The sequence below is a fragment of the Anabrus simplex genome, chromosome 6 (genome assembly GCF_040414725.1).
Source record: "Anabrus simplex isolate iqAnaSimp1 chromosome 6, ASM4041472v1, whole genome shotgun sequence".
In the NCBI taxonomy this organism is placed as follows: Eukaryota; Metazoa; Arthropoda; class Insecta; order Orthoptera; family Tettigoniidae; genus Anabrus; species Anabrus simplex.
Genome location: NC_090270.1, coordinates 248,463,270 through 248,477,497, shown reverse-complemented (window position 1 = coordinate 248,477,497; position 14,228 = coordinate 248,463,270). Strand labels below are relative to the sequence as shown.

The window sequence follows — 14,228 nt, the reverse complement described above, 5'->3', positions numbered from 1 at the left end:
AGAGAAGTGTTTGTACTTGCTGGTAAAAGTTGGAGCTTTTCTTCACTCTTTTTGCCACCTCCTTTTTGGCTAGTGTATCTCGAGATATTACACTGCCGAGGTATGTAAAGTTTTCCTCACTTTCTAGTGGATGGTTTCCTTGCATGATGTTGTCCCTCTCTGTTTGCCATCACTACTGGTTTGGGTTCACTTATCTTGAGATTGAATTCCTGGAACTTAACCTTCCATTTACTGAGTCTCTACTGTACAGTAGAAGTCCGTTATAGCGAGAATAAACAACCGCAAAACATTTACTCGCTATAGCTGATTGTCGTTTTACCCGATTTTCCCTAAATTTCAGAAGAGATGCACAAAAAGACAAATACTTCACCATGCTTGTATCATGGAAACATATTGTACGTCCCAGCTAAACAACAATAATAATAATAATAATAATAATAATAATAATAATAATAATAATAATAATAATAATAATAATAATAATAATAATAATAATAAAAACACATTTTTACTATTGTTGTTGTTGGGGATCCCAGAGAAGTGTTTATTATTATTATTATTATTATTATTATTATTATTATTATTATTATTATTATTATTATTATTATTATTATTATTATTATTTATGAGGGAACAGCCTTTCTTAAATTTAACCAGACGTGGTAATAAACTAACCTCTGAAATCAGTGATGCATACTATACGCGAACCTTTTCTTGAGCCCTGAGCTCCCTAGTGCTGAATCGGTAGACCTCGGTTATCTTCGACATCCATATTGGCAACCTTTGAAACACAAACTATGCATCGCTGTGCGTCATCTGGCGTACACTTTACGAACTAGTACTGATGTTGTTTACACAGCAAAGCCAAACTATATAATTCATGCTAGGAACAAGATTCGCATCGAGAAATGTTATATAATGTTAAATAATGTATGTGTGACAGAGTTGTTGGCGTAAGATAATAAATGTTTAGAAAATTCATATTGATCGATCATATTATCGATTCAATTCAGATTTCATTTCCATCCAATTGGCAGTATAACCGGAACCGTCAGCGCTCCCTCCTTACCCCTCACCCCGTAAAAATCAGGCTCAAGAAAAAGTTCGCGTATAGTACTGTTGTATCTTGAGATGTATCACATGTTTATTTATTTACTGTACCTAGTTCTAAAATCAACTGCTGGGCTGAGTGGCTCAGACGATTGAGGTACTGGCCTTCTGACCCCAACTTGGTAGGTTCGATCCTGGCTCAGTCCGGTGGTATTTGAAGGATCTGAAATACGTCAGCCTCCTGTCTAGATTTACTGGTACATGAAAGAACTCCTGCTGGACTAACTTTCGGCACCTCGGCGTATCCGAAAACCAATAAAAGTAGTTAGTGGACTTAAGGCCAATTAGATAGTTATTACTGAAATCAGTTGTTTATTTCAGCCTTTATTTTGACCGAGCTAACGAAAGCTATCTGTCATGTTATTTAAGAACTTATGAAGAAGAATTACGAAGGCATGTTCTCTCCCCTTTCGAACTTGAATATTTCTTTTCACCAGTTGACTGGGATTAATAATCGGCAGTGCAGAATAGCTCGCTAGTGTGGGTAGTGGATGTAGTGAGAAATCGATATGGATGATCGATTGTGTTCAATTTAAACCTAACTAAGCTTGATAGCTGCAGTCACTTAAGTGCGGCCAGAATCCAGTATTCGGGAGATAGTGGATTTGAACCCCACTGTCGGCAGTCCTGAAGATGGTTTTCCGTGGTTTATCATTTTCATACCAGGCAGATCACTAAGTTTTACAATATTTAAAATTCTTCCACAGTTTTGATACTTTTTTTTTTTTGCCCTTTGGCAATTTTTTTAAAAATTTGTCAACAGTACATGTTTCGTTCCTTATTTAGGAACATCCTCAGCTGTTATTGTAGCTTAGGTGAATTGCTAAGATTTTAAACACGTTAATTTTCAGGTACATTGATTCACTTAAACTACTAAAAATATCAAGTAAATTAAATGATATTAAAAACAATGTAGGGGTTAGTGTGTTAATGATAAGAGAACGGATGATTACATAGTTGGTCAGCTTAAAAACTATGTCTATTCATTTGAATAGTTGTTAAGAATTTCCTTTTTGTTACATTAAAATGTCTGTTTGCGGTTAAAAGTTTTAAAAAAATGTTTGATTTCGTAACACTGTTCAAAATATTGAATGTTTTATCTTCTGTTCCTTCCAGGTAAGTTGTTATATATTATGAGTTTGCTTATGGTGCCTTTGATTGAGTCTAATGTGGAACTTTGAAGCTGATTGCTGATCAATTTTTGTGAAGGGAGCTTCGTTTCAATTTCTGAAATGAAATAAAATAAGGAATGGGAATTTGTTTAAAAAACATGTGTCTTTACGTAATAACTAAATGTTTAAAAAACATGTGTCTTTACGTAATAACTAAATGTATAAAAAAGTTCTTTACCTTGCTATTGTTACACTTCAATTCTACTGTGACCCTGGAGGGACGTTTGTTGCTGCTTTGCGTCTTTTATAGTAATGGTGTGTGCGTTCCGTTGTATGCTCCTCCTTGCAGGGAGGTAAGGTTGCGGAGAGGGGAGGGGGCGTGTCGGTTACTGTCACGGCATCAACTTTAGAAGGGCTAGGGAGAGGGGATGTACAAAATGGCGGAGGTTCGGTCTTATTTATCCATTTACTATTTGTATTGCGTCTTTTGCCTAAAATTTCAAGACTTGATAGTGTCCCTTCAAATATAGGGTTTCTAATGTCAATAGTTTCATTTAGGTTATTGTCCTGATTGCTTTTTTGTTCTACAGTAAATAAATGTATAGATTTTCCAATGGTAGCGAGAAAAGAGTTCAATTCTTAGAACAATATAAAGAGAAACAGTATTATCAGTATCAAGTGGATTTCAAATAAAAGTTAGAGCCAGCCTATAGTTAATCCTTTGTGAGGAGATAAATTAGTCTTCTTCTCGAACTACGGTGCGGGAGCGAGGGAAAGTGTGACAGTAAACATCTATAATTATAAAGTTCTATAAGAACTCGGTTAATATCACTAAAAGGTGTTGTGTCAAGGGTTGAGGGTATAAGAAATCAAATTGTAGTATTAATAGTCTGGCGAAGCAAAGAATTTTAAACATTTTTTAAAAAATATTATTTACGAACTCTTTTCTCGCAGCCCGCCACGACCAATAACTTATAAACTTGACACACCGCTTCAACCTTCTCCTCTGTTAATCTCACATCATCTGTAACATCAGTAACTTAATTATCAGTCATTTCAATGCTACCATAGCAACTATTTAACACTATTACAATTAAAAATAAATGAAATTACACACAATGTTTTCTCTCCAACTCATCTTTACGTTAACCAATTTCAACATTAATAAAGAGGTAAGCGTTTTTACACACTTCGATTTCTCTTTGAACTCTCCTTTCATTCAAATTCATTCTTTAACACGTAATTCTCGTATTGTTACAGACTTCAGATTTAATTTCCCTTTGACTATATACAAGAGACTACAATCGCTCCTTCCAGCTAATATTTAACACAGCTGCTTACCATCAAGCACTCTTCTTCACTCGTGCTTTTAGAAGACTACAGTTTTATCTCTTCGCACGAGAGTTACAACAGTCTAACCATTTTTATATTATTATAAACCCAACTTGTTCTAAGCAACAGAAACGTCTCTTTACTAATTTTTTAAAAATTGTGTTTAAACTCCATTCGGAATTAAGTACATTCTTCATCATTATCCTGACGCTTGAACTGTTCAAAACCCGTTAATTTTATCTAACACCCTCAACCATCACAAGGCCCCGCTTTACTTGTTCCAACGAAACAATTTTATTATAAACTTCACTTGAAGTGAACAACGGTAACGTCTCTTTACTAGCTTTAATGTATTTTAATATTCCATTTGGAATTATCAACTACATTTTTTTTTTACTTTTATCATTTTTCTAACGCCCTCAACCTCCACAGGGCGTCACTTTACAAGGTTTAACGTAACAATTTACGTTCTTATAAAATTACCAGTATACAATTTGTTACCAATTTTTAAACAAGGACATTCAAGAAAGTGTGTAAATTTACAACTACTGAATTTGTTTTTTAAGACTTTATTAAGGCTTCATTTTAAGAATATCATAACTATTGTTAACCATTTGCTCACCATTTGAAGCACTTTTCCAACATCATCCTCACTTTCATATGTAATTTTAATACAATCAGGTACCTGATTAATTACCTTTCAGATTGAGATTAAGGCTGAAGATGCCCTTAATTAAAGGGTGAAACATGTCCCTATAATTTTATTCAAGATTTAATTTCTTAATTAAAATCTCTATTTATGTATTGAATAGGTGGAATAAATAAATTTTAATATTTATTTGACTTCATTGTACATTTCAATACGGACCAAAACATGAGAATTATAACATGTAAACTACTGTGTGATAGAATGGTGAATACCTGCATGTTTAGGTGTGGTTTTTGCCATTCACGAAGAAAGAGGAAGGAAGGAAGGAACCGGAGTTTGAATTCACTGGTAAGTGGTTTACATGTGCTCATGTACACTTGTTGTCTAGTTAGTAATGCAGTTTAATTTACCATTAAAGATGCCTAATTATGTAGGACAGACGTCATCACGTAGTTGCTCTAGGGAGCTGGTGTTACTTGCTCCGCTCGGGACGGCTGTTGGTCACATGACAAGAGAGCAGCGGACATCGTTATTTATGAGTTTCATGTCCGTATTGACTGTTTACACATATATGGATAAGAAAGAAATTCCACCTTATCAATACTGTTTATTGTAAATATAGACTTACATCAGTACCGGTTTCGATCCTATTTGGTCATCAGCTGACATATCATGGTTTTACATCTATTAGGCATTGGTTTGTATTACTTGTCTAAAAAGATGTCATCCTTTAGCACATCCGGATCTCTAATGGGGGTATGAGTTGAATGTATGTTGTCATTTCATTTGTAAGTTCGTGAAAGTAAAAGTGTTTTTGAGGTTTAAACGTGATTGTAAAAACTTAACCTAAGCTTAAAACTAATTGTACATACACATTAAACACATTAAAAGCACTAAAAACAGTATATAAAACACTTGATGTGTTTAAAAGTTCATGTCTCGCATATCCTTCTTCAGATTTCCATGTTAGAGTCTTGTAATCACATATTTATATGGGTTGATTTTGTGCTCGTAAAGAATGTTATAGGTTCTTGAGAATGTTGTATTTGACTGAAAGATGTCTTCATGTATGCTTATAATAAAAACATGTGTCATTAAATGATCCAATAGTGTGGACCAATACGCTAATCCTAACTACAATATAAATGACATTACAGAAAAAAAAATTAATATCATCTTTAATAAAGTTATTCCTGCCCTAAAAAATTATTTCCTCAAAATACACAGAGCACGTTCCAAAAAACCACTGAACGACATGCCCAGCTCCCCCCCTCCCCCCCACAATAGCCACTCTCCCTACCCCTCCATCCATACCCCTCACTACAGCGAACATAAGCCCAAGACAAATGCATAGCAGTACGCAGCGAGCTCTCAAACAGAACGCCACCCAACCACAAGAACAGCAGTAAGTACAAATTCATTTTGCACACATCCGTAGGCATTCCTTCAAACATAACACTTCACTCACATCAGTTTATCTTTCACAGAGAACCATAGCACCGGCACACAAATATAGACAAGGAAGGAGTTACCACTAAAATCCAAATTCAATCAAATCCACAAAACCAAGACTTCATCTGCTACAAACGTTTAAGAACAAGATTTTGTTCACAGCTGAGTCCACACTATTGGATCATTTAATGACATGTGTTTTTATTATAAACATACATGAAGACATCTTTCAGTCAAATAGAACATTCTCAAGAACCTATACCATTGTTTACGAGTGCAAAATCAACCCATATAAATATATGATTACAAGACTCTAACATGGAAATATGAAGAAGGATACGCAAGACATGAACTTTTAAACCCATCAAGTGTTTTATATACTGTTTTTAGTGTTTTTAATGTGTTTAATGTGTATGTACAATTAGTTTTTAAGCTTAGGTTAAGTTTTTACAATAATATTTAAACATCAAAAACAATTTTACTTTCACGAACTTACAAATGAAATGACAACATACATTCAACTCATATCCCGATTAGACATCCTTATGTGCTAATGGATGACATCTTTTTAGACAAGTAATACAAACTAAGATGTAAAACCATGATATGTCAGCTGATGATGACCAAATAGGGTCGAAACTGGTACTGATGTAAGTCTATATTTACACAATAAACAGTATTGATAAGGTGGAATTTCTTTCCTATCCATATATGAGCAGCGGACAGGCGGGTTGAATACCGTGGCGGTACTGTACTTGCTGCTCGGAAATGTTACCATATGAACAACAGCTTTAATAATGATAATGATAATAATAATGATAATGATAATAATAATGATAATGATAATAATAATAATTTGCAGCATGGATCATATGAAACGAACAGGACACAGATTACGGAGTATAACAGGACAAGAAAATTATTCATTGACAAAGGAAATATATGGCAGTGTCCAATATTTCCTGAATAAATACATTTTCACAATTAACTGAAAGAAAATACTATTTATGTGATTTGTACATATTCTTTGTACTCTCATTAGCATACATTTCAATATTTGTATGGCACTTATGACTATGACAACGAATGAAACGCACAAACTGGTGTACTCCTCTTTCACGGGACCTTTGGGCTCGTTTAGATAGAATTACATCAATGTTTGGTACTATCATTTGCGTTCTGGCAAGTCGCAAAACACATTTCAAGTTTAGTCTAGATTTACAAATCTTCATTAATGAAAACATATGTTCACATAAATAAGTTGATCCGAATATACTTACAATATGAGCATTAAATGTGTACACTCTACTGTATGAAATCTCTCCTGTGGAAAATGAACATAAAATTCAGTCAAACTGTTTGTGTTTGCAAACCTATCTTTCATTTGAGTATCGCACTGTAAGTCAATCAGTTCTAGCTGCAGTTCTGGTCTAACAGTTTGCACATTTACAGAGAAGGTCATAGTGAACACCTGCAGATCCTTTTCTAATGCCTGAATGTCGTGAAACGTGCTCTCATAGCGACATTAAAACCTCTTTATATTCTTCTAATGTTTTTTAAAAATGTGATTCCATATTTTAATACATAGTACACATTTTGCTGTGTTATTTTCTTGAACTATTAAATACTCTTTTTCCCAAAAAGGTTTGAAACTTGTTGGCATCGATGGCCTATGCTGTGCTGAAATCTCTTCCATAGTAAATGCAACATTAACGGACTAGATTTGAACGTTGTGTGGTGAGGATAAAGACGGAAACACACTAGTGTCACCTCTCATGAGTTCACGCGTATCGTGTCGCAATCTAACCTGTCCAGAAGAATGTGCTCTACCTTTGCGCCACTGGCCTGCAGTATGTACTACATCATGCACTTCCCTTACTTGCTCACTGAGCTGCTCTCGCTCCTCGAGAGCGGGGAGCAAACTGGCTCTGAAGGCATTTCGCTCATGATTGACGATGCCTGATGTAAGAGACAAAAATCACTTTCTTCCTATATACACTCTATATGTTGGTGTTGGCCCCGTTTTTGATGGAGTGCGGACTACTACTACTACTACTACTACTACTACTACTACTACTACTACTACTACTACTACTACTACTACTACTACTGACAGGACATGGAAGATTTGGCGTATACGCCATGAAGATGGGAAAGACACAGGGAGATGGTTGTTGGTACCGTTCTGAAAGGTATACAGTACAACACACACTGTGTTCGATGGGAAGAAGAACGAAGGAAAGCCTGCCAACAAGTTGGCCGACGACTCACGCCAGGGAATCTGGTTCAGATCATGTTGGAGAGCCCGCTTGCCTGGAACACAGTAAAGGCAATGGTGACATGCTTTATGGGGACGAAAGAGAAAGAAGAGAAAGGAAGAGCATAATAATATAATTGCTCCATTCTGATGTCATGCTGTCAAGCAGTTCCAAAATGGGCTGAGTGAAGAGGGCAGGGGTTTTTAGTTGGTGGAAATCCAACTCCCACACAGAGTGGCGTCTTTAAAAGATTTTCCCCTACTACTACTACCACTACTATTACTATTCCTCCTTTACAGGTGCAGTTTTTTGTTTGGTTATATTAATAATAGTGGCCTCGGTCTCTTCTATTCTTTAAAGATACAGACCACTGTTAGCAGACCTGAAGATTGTCTTCTGTGGTTTCCCATTTTCATGCCAGGCAAATGCCGGGGCTGTACCTTAATTAAGGCCACGGCCGATTCCTTTCCACTCCTGGCCCTTTCCTGTCCCATCGTTGCCGTAAGACCTATCTGTGTCGGAGCGATGTAAAACAGTTTGTAAAATAAAGATGCAGTATGTTGTAAGGATGTCAAAATTACTGTTAAAATCAGAGTGGAAGGATTAGTAAGCTTGCATAAATCGAAATGGGTGTTAGATGTATTATCATAGAATATTACTGAATATATCTCAGGATTTGTAGTAAAGAAGTAAAAATTCTCTACAATGTGATAGTTGTAAGGAAGTAGTTGTGCAAAAAGAAAATCCGTATCCATTCATTTCTTTCAAGTATAGGGGTAGTCTGTTGTATGTTCCTATTAACTATGATGTTCATGTGTGCAAACTTACTGAGATGTATTTCAGAGATAATACATGTAATGGTTTAAGCTCGGTCATGAAAGGAAACATACCTAATGAAGTCACAGCTCAGTTGTTTTGAGGTTAAGCTCACATGCTTTAGATCTAAACCCAGTAGACACGCATGTTTATCACCTTATCAGTGTAATTTCATCACTGTACTTGAAAATATGTGTGAATCATACTATAAGAGAGTTGAATGGAAACATATTTGACCATAGATCGGTCTATAAGAGGTTGGCTATTTTTAAGCATTTGTAAATTGATATACCAGTGTTTTTTTTAACAGAAATGACCTAATAGGTCTAATTAATCAGTATTATTGTTATTATTTTGATATATTAATTATTTAATTATTTCTTTTCCTGTCCAGTATTCGCGTTTCGACTATTTTATATTAATGCATCTGGATAGTTTAGTGATGTAAGATGGCGGTGGCCGCACATTTGAGGCTTCAGAATCCTGCTGCTCATTGCCAGTCTAAATCTGTATGTCTCTGTGGCCAACATAACACCACTCCAGTCAATTATACTAAGAAAATTTAGCTTTTCTATGCTTTCTTCATCCTCTCAGATGCAGACATCCTTCAGTTGAGAACACTGTACCTTTTGCCCTTTTATTAATTTTGGTTTGTAATCTCACATTTGAGTCATTGAGAATCTTAAGTTGGTCTGTTTTGTTCTTGATATCATTTAGTATTACTTGTAGTTCATTAATCATCATCATCATTTTACAGTTCCAGTTCCCAGGTACTGTTGGCGAGCCTCTTCCATTCTGTCTTATTGAGATATATTCTGTTGTTAACGACATCTTCTAGTGTCCTTCCCCGATCTGCAACGTCCATCTTTACGATGTCCATCCAGTGGGATCTTGGTCTTCCAACCATACGTTTCCCTGCCACATGTCTCTCCAAGTTAACATATACAGTTCTTGTTGGCTCCATCCTCATTACATGCCCAAAGCACCTCAGTCTGGACATGCTGACCCAATCTAACAATGATGTCTCAATCCCAGCTTCCTTCCTAACTACATCATTCCTTAACTTGTCCAGTTTTGTTTCTTGAATTGTGGACCTAAGGAACTTCATCTCGGATGCCTGCAACCTTGATGAGTCGTTTTTAGTTGAGGGTGCAGGTTTCAATACCATAGGTTAAAATTGGTATGAAGTACTGATTGAACATCACCAGCTTTGATTTTGTTGGTACTTTGAGATCTCAGAAGAGTGTTCGTACTTGCTGGTAAAAGTGAGAGCTCCTCTGCACTCTTATTTGCCACCTCCTTTGTGATTGGTGTATCTCGAGATATTACACTGCCAAGGTATGTAAAGCTTTCCATAATTTCTAGTGGATGGTCTCCTAGCATGATGTTTGCTGGTCATCCCTCTCTGTTTTTTGCCATCACTACTGTTTTGAGTTTGCTTATCTGGAGATTGAACTCCTGGAACTTCTGGAAAGTTATTTGTAGCTAAACAGTTGTCTTGCTCTGTAATACTGGGGCCTATTTTATGTCTTATGTTGCAGGAACACTGTTCATAGGACTTAACCGTGGCCAAGATTAAACTTGGAAATAGGGAGGGACCCAGAGAAATAACCATAGACTCTGGTTATTTTACTACTCATGTAAGAATATTCATCTTCTTTAAGACGTCATTTTCTAATCTGCCATTCATTAAGTCTCGACTGTACTTCTCCCTCAGTTTCTCCCCAGATCATAACATCATCAGCGAAGGCCATTGCATTTAGTTCACCAAAAGTTTTCTTGATGTTCATTATGTCATCCTGGGGATAGTGCACTGCCTTGCTGGTCTCCACTTTTGGTCTTGAACCAGGATGAATGTCCATCACCCAATTGCACACAGCTGGTACAGTTCTCGTACAGCATCTGAACTTTCCTCACCAGTCCCTCTGGCACATTCCTTTTTCTCAGGCATTCCCATATCTTCTCTTTTGCAATGCTGTCATAGCCTTCTTATTGTCAAGGAAAAGCATAAAGAGATCTTTGCCTTTTTCCCAATACTTTCCCATTAACATACGGACACTGAAGATTAAGTTTGTTGTGGACCTGTTAGGCCTGAAGCCATACTGTTCCTCTTCAAAGTATGGCTTTAAGATGACTCTCAATCTGCTCTCTAAGATTTTCTCAAGAATCTTAAGCCCATGAGAAAGGAGTGTTATTCCCCGGTAGTTGGAGCATTTTAGGCAATTTCCTTTCTTAAACAGGGGGGTAATGAAACCATTGCTCCATTCAGTGGGTATCTTGCCATCTTTCCAAACTGCATTGAGCACTCTGTGTAGCCACTGTAAACCCTAGACTCCTGCTGCTTTAATCATGTCCCTGCTGACTTCATTGATTCCTGGGGATTTCCCTTGCGGCATCTTCTTAAGGGCTGCTTCTGTTTCTGCCCTGTAGTTCATTAATATCATTCTTAATTTCTATGATCCATTCAATCCTGGTATTGCTATTGCATAATTTTTCTACTACCAGTAATTCTAGTTTCCAGTGTTCCAATAAGTTGCCCAAAAAATGAGATGCGCTTCTAATTGTGCTCAATACTGGTCTGATTTCCTCATAAACTGTGTTATTTGAAGCTATTTGAAGGCTTGAGAAGGCGGTGACTTGGCAAGTTTGATATGGTTAGAGGCTTATGATTTTATGGATGTTTTATGATTCTGTTTGACTTCATATTATTAATGTGTGTTTTTGAAGTTCTTTTTTAAGTGCGTCTTTTACATTAAATGTAATTTGGTTGAGTTCTTGAGCATCATTTGTCAGTTTTGATATATTTGTGGTCCAGCTTGTTTGTTTACGTTATAACCAATTGTTGCCATGATGTTTAGGTTATGTATCGAGGCTGTAAGATTCAAAATTGCCCCCCGTGGTAGGATAATTTTTAGCTGCTCTCTCTTGTTTCTAAATAGTCAATTCTGTAATTAGTGACCATTGGGATATATTATACAGTATAACTTCTTCAAATTTTGATATAGGATGTTGTTGTTGTTATTATTATTATTATTATTATTATTATTATTATTATTATTATTATTATTATTATTATTATTATTATTATTATTATTATTATTATTATTATTATTATTTACAGACTATGAATCTAATTTTAAATCCATATTGATGATTGAACTTCTTACAAAATTGTACAAAACTATTTTAATCCTCCTAGTCAAAACTATATATTTTACATCCAATTAAGACGAAACTTCACACATAAATAGACATGTTTCGACCCGGCATTGGGTCATCCTCAGTAAGACGTGTACCGGAGGTACACCCACCTGCTGCATTTAAAAGAAGCACCTTGTAGAAGGCCATCTGTAATAAAAACGTTGAAACGCATTTTGGAAATAGTTTGAACATTTATCAACAGATATCGCTACTATCAACTTAGGTTTGCCCTCTGGGGCGAGGATGAACAATTAATTTTTAAAGTAATTTTGTGTGCCAAGGTTTCCTAAACTGAATTGTTTATTGATTGTTATCGTTGTTCTAAAGTTATCAACACTTCTATCTCTTCCCGCCGACTGAAAACTGTAGCCAATAGGAAATTTTGTACATTTATTTAACTACCAATCAAAATTTTCTGATATTTATTAAATTAACCAATAGGAATTGTGGGTGTGTCAGGGCCTTGGCCCAGAGTTTTCTGGAACCTTCCTTCCGCTATAAAAGCTGGAGGCTGGTGAGCCATGTTGTCTTTGTGATTGTTCCAGTCTAGAGGTTTAGAGTGTGTTCGTAATGGAGGCGGGGGCTGCCTCGTCCATCTTCGGGAGGTCCACCAGCTCAGAGTAATGACAGACTCACTTTAACCATGTAATAATCTTTGAAAGATAGTTTGAGTGGAAGGTTTCAATTTTGGAATTTAACTTTCATTTTCTCAATGTAAATTTCAAACCTCAAATGTAAATTTCAAGTAAGTCTGAGGACTCTAGTCTAAAACGGGGAATAAAGAGTGGATACCCTCTTGTATTCCTGTTCAACTTGATGTCAAGGTGACTACGATTTTGTAACCTTTAAAATCTATCTCATAATTTCTGTAACTTAAATATTTTTCTCCACCTAGTCACCTCCATAGTATAGGCTTAGCCTCTGTAACTTTGGACCGTAAGCCCCCATAGGGTTTTTAATTATTTCATGGAATTCCTACGGAGTGCAAGAGTTCGCCTCCTAACATTTTGATTTTAGGCCTGTAACCTTAACCTTTTCTTTTTTCAATAAGGCCATGTAGAATGGGTACTTGAAGTTAACTACTAATCTTTTATTTTCTATATATATTCGACTGTTGAGCATGTAAGACAGTGAAGGCTGTTGTTTTCCTGGTCAAATGTAGATTGTGCCTGTAGGAGGCCTGGATCTTGTTAGTTTGGAGAGTAGTCTCCTAGGTAATTCTGTGGAGCAAAGGTGCTCTTGTAATGTAGTATAGTTTGGGAGCTCAGTCTCCTAGAAGAGTTATTGAATGGAGCAGTGTCAAGGAAAAACCATAAACAGATCTTTGCCTTTTTTCCAATACTTTCCCATTAACATATGGACATTGAAGATTGTCTGTTGTGGACCTGTTAGGCCTGAAGCCATACAGATACCACTGTCACTGTTGTAAATCAAGCATCAAGCTCAGCCTGTAATATTGTTATCTGATTATTCTAGATTGTCTTTTGAGCTCACAAACTAAACTTGTACTTGAGCATTTGTTATTGCCTAGCAATGTTTAAATTTTGAAGGAAAAAAAAAAAAGAAGAGAGAAGAAAAAAATTAAAGGAAAGAAAATCAATTCCTAATTTTAAAGTTTTTAAATCAAAATTTGATCTTTCTTTATCCACCCATTCATGCCTGCACCTTCTTTCGCCTCTGCATTCCACAGAATCCCTGGAATTAAAAAACATAGAAACATACAAAATGAAATGTTAGTTAAAAAGTTTTTTTAAAAGCATGATGAAAGTTAAAAAACTGTGAAATGTTGATTGTTAAAGCAGTCTTGAGCTGAAGGTCTTTCTCTTTCAGTGTTTTTGTTGTCCCTTGGCGTGGTTTAACTGGTATCTGTATAACGTTGGCTTAATTGTTGTGTTCCGACATGGACTAATATACATTAGCATTATTGAAGTTGAATCGTCTGATATTTAGTCTGTAAAATAGATAATACAAATTGAATTAAGGTTGAAAAATGGTGACTAACAGGAACAACATTTGGATTAAATTATGAAGAACGAAAATTAACTTATGTTACGTGACCCACTTGTATCACCCGTGTTCTCTGATTTCGGAGTCCAGCTCTTGACTGACTTGCTCCTGCAGTCGAGACGCAAGACTTGTTGCTACAAGGAAGTGGAGTGGAGAAATGGGGCGGGGCTTGCGGGAGAATGGAAGTGACTAATCTCATTTTGTTCCGTATTGAAGATACAATAAGTAAAACACTTTCAAGATTAATATTATTGTGTCCACCTTTTCAATACAAATATTCTTGTGTTCTTA

The 14,228-nt window shown here is 36.0% G+C and overlaps 1 protein-coding gene across 2 annotated transcripts in view; it reads left to right on the top strand.

The window, feature by feature from the left end:
• The window catches only part of raptor (regulatory associated protein of MTOR complex 1), a 312,753-nt gene that overhangs the window by 187,401 nt on the left and 111,124 nt on the right, over positions 1 to 14,228 (top strand). The gene's annotated exons all lie outside the window — the stretch shown is intronic.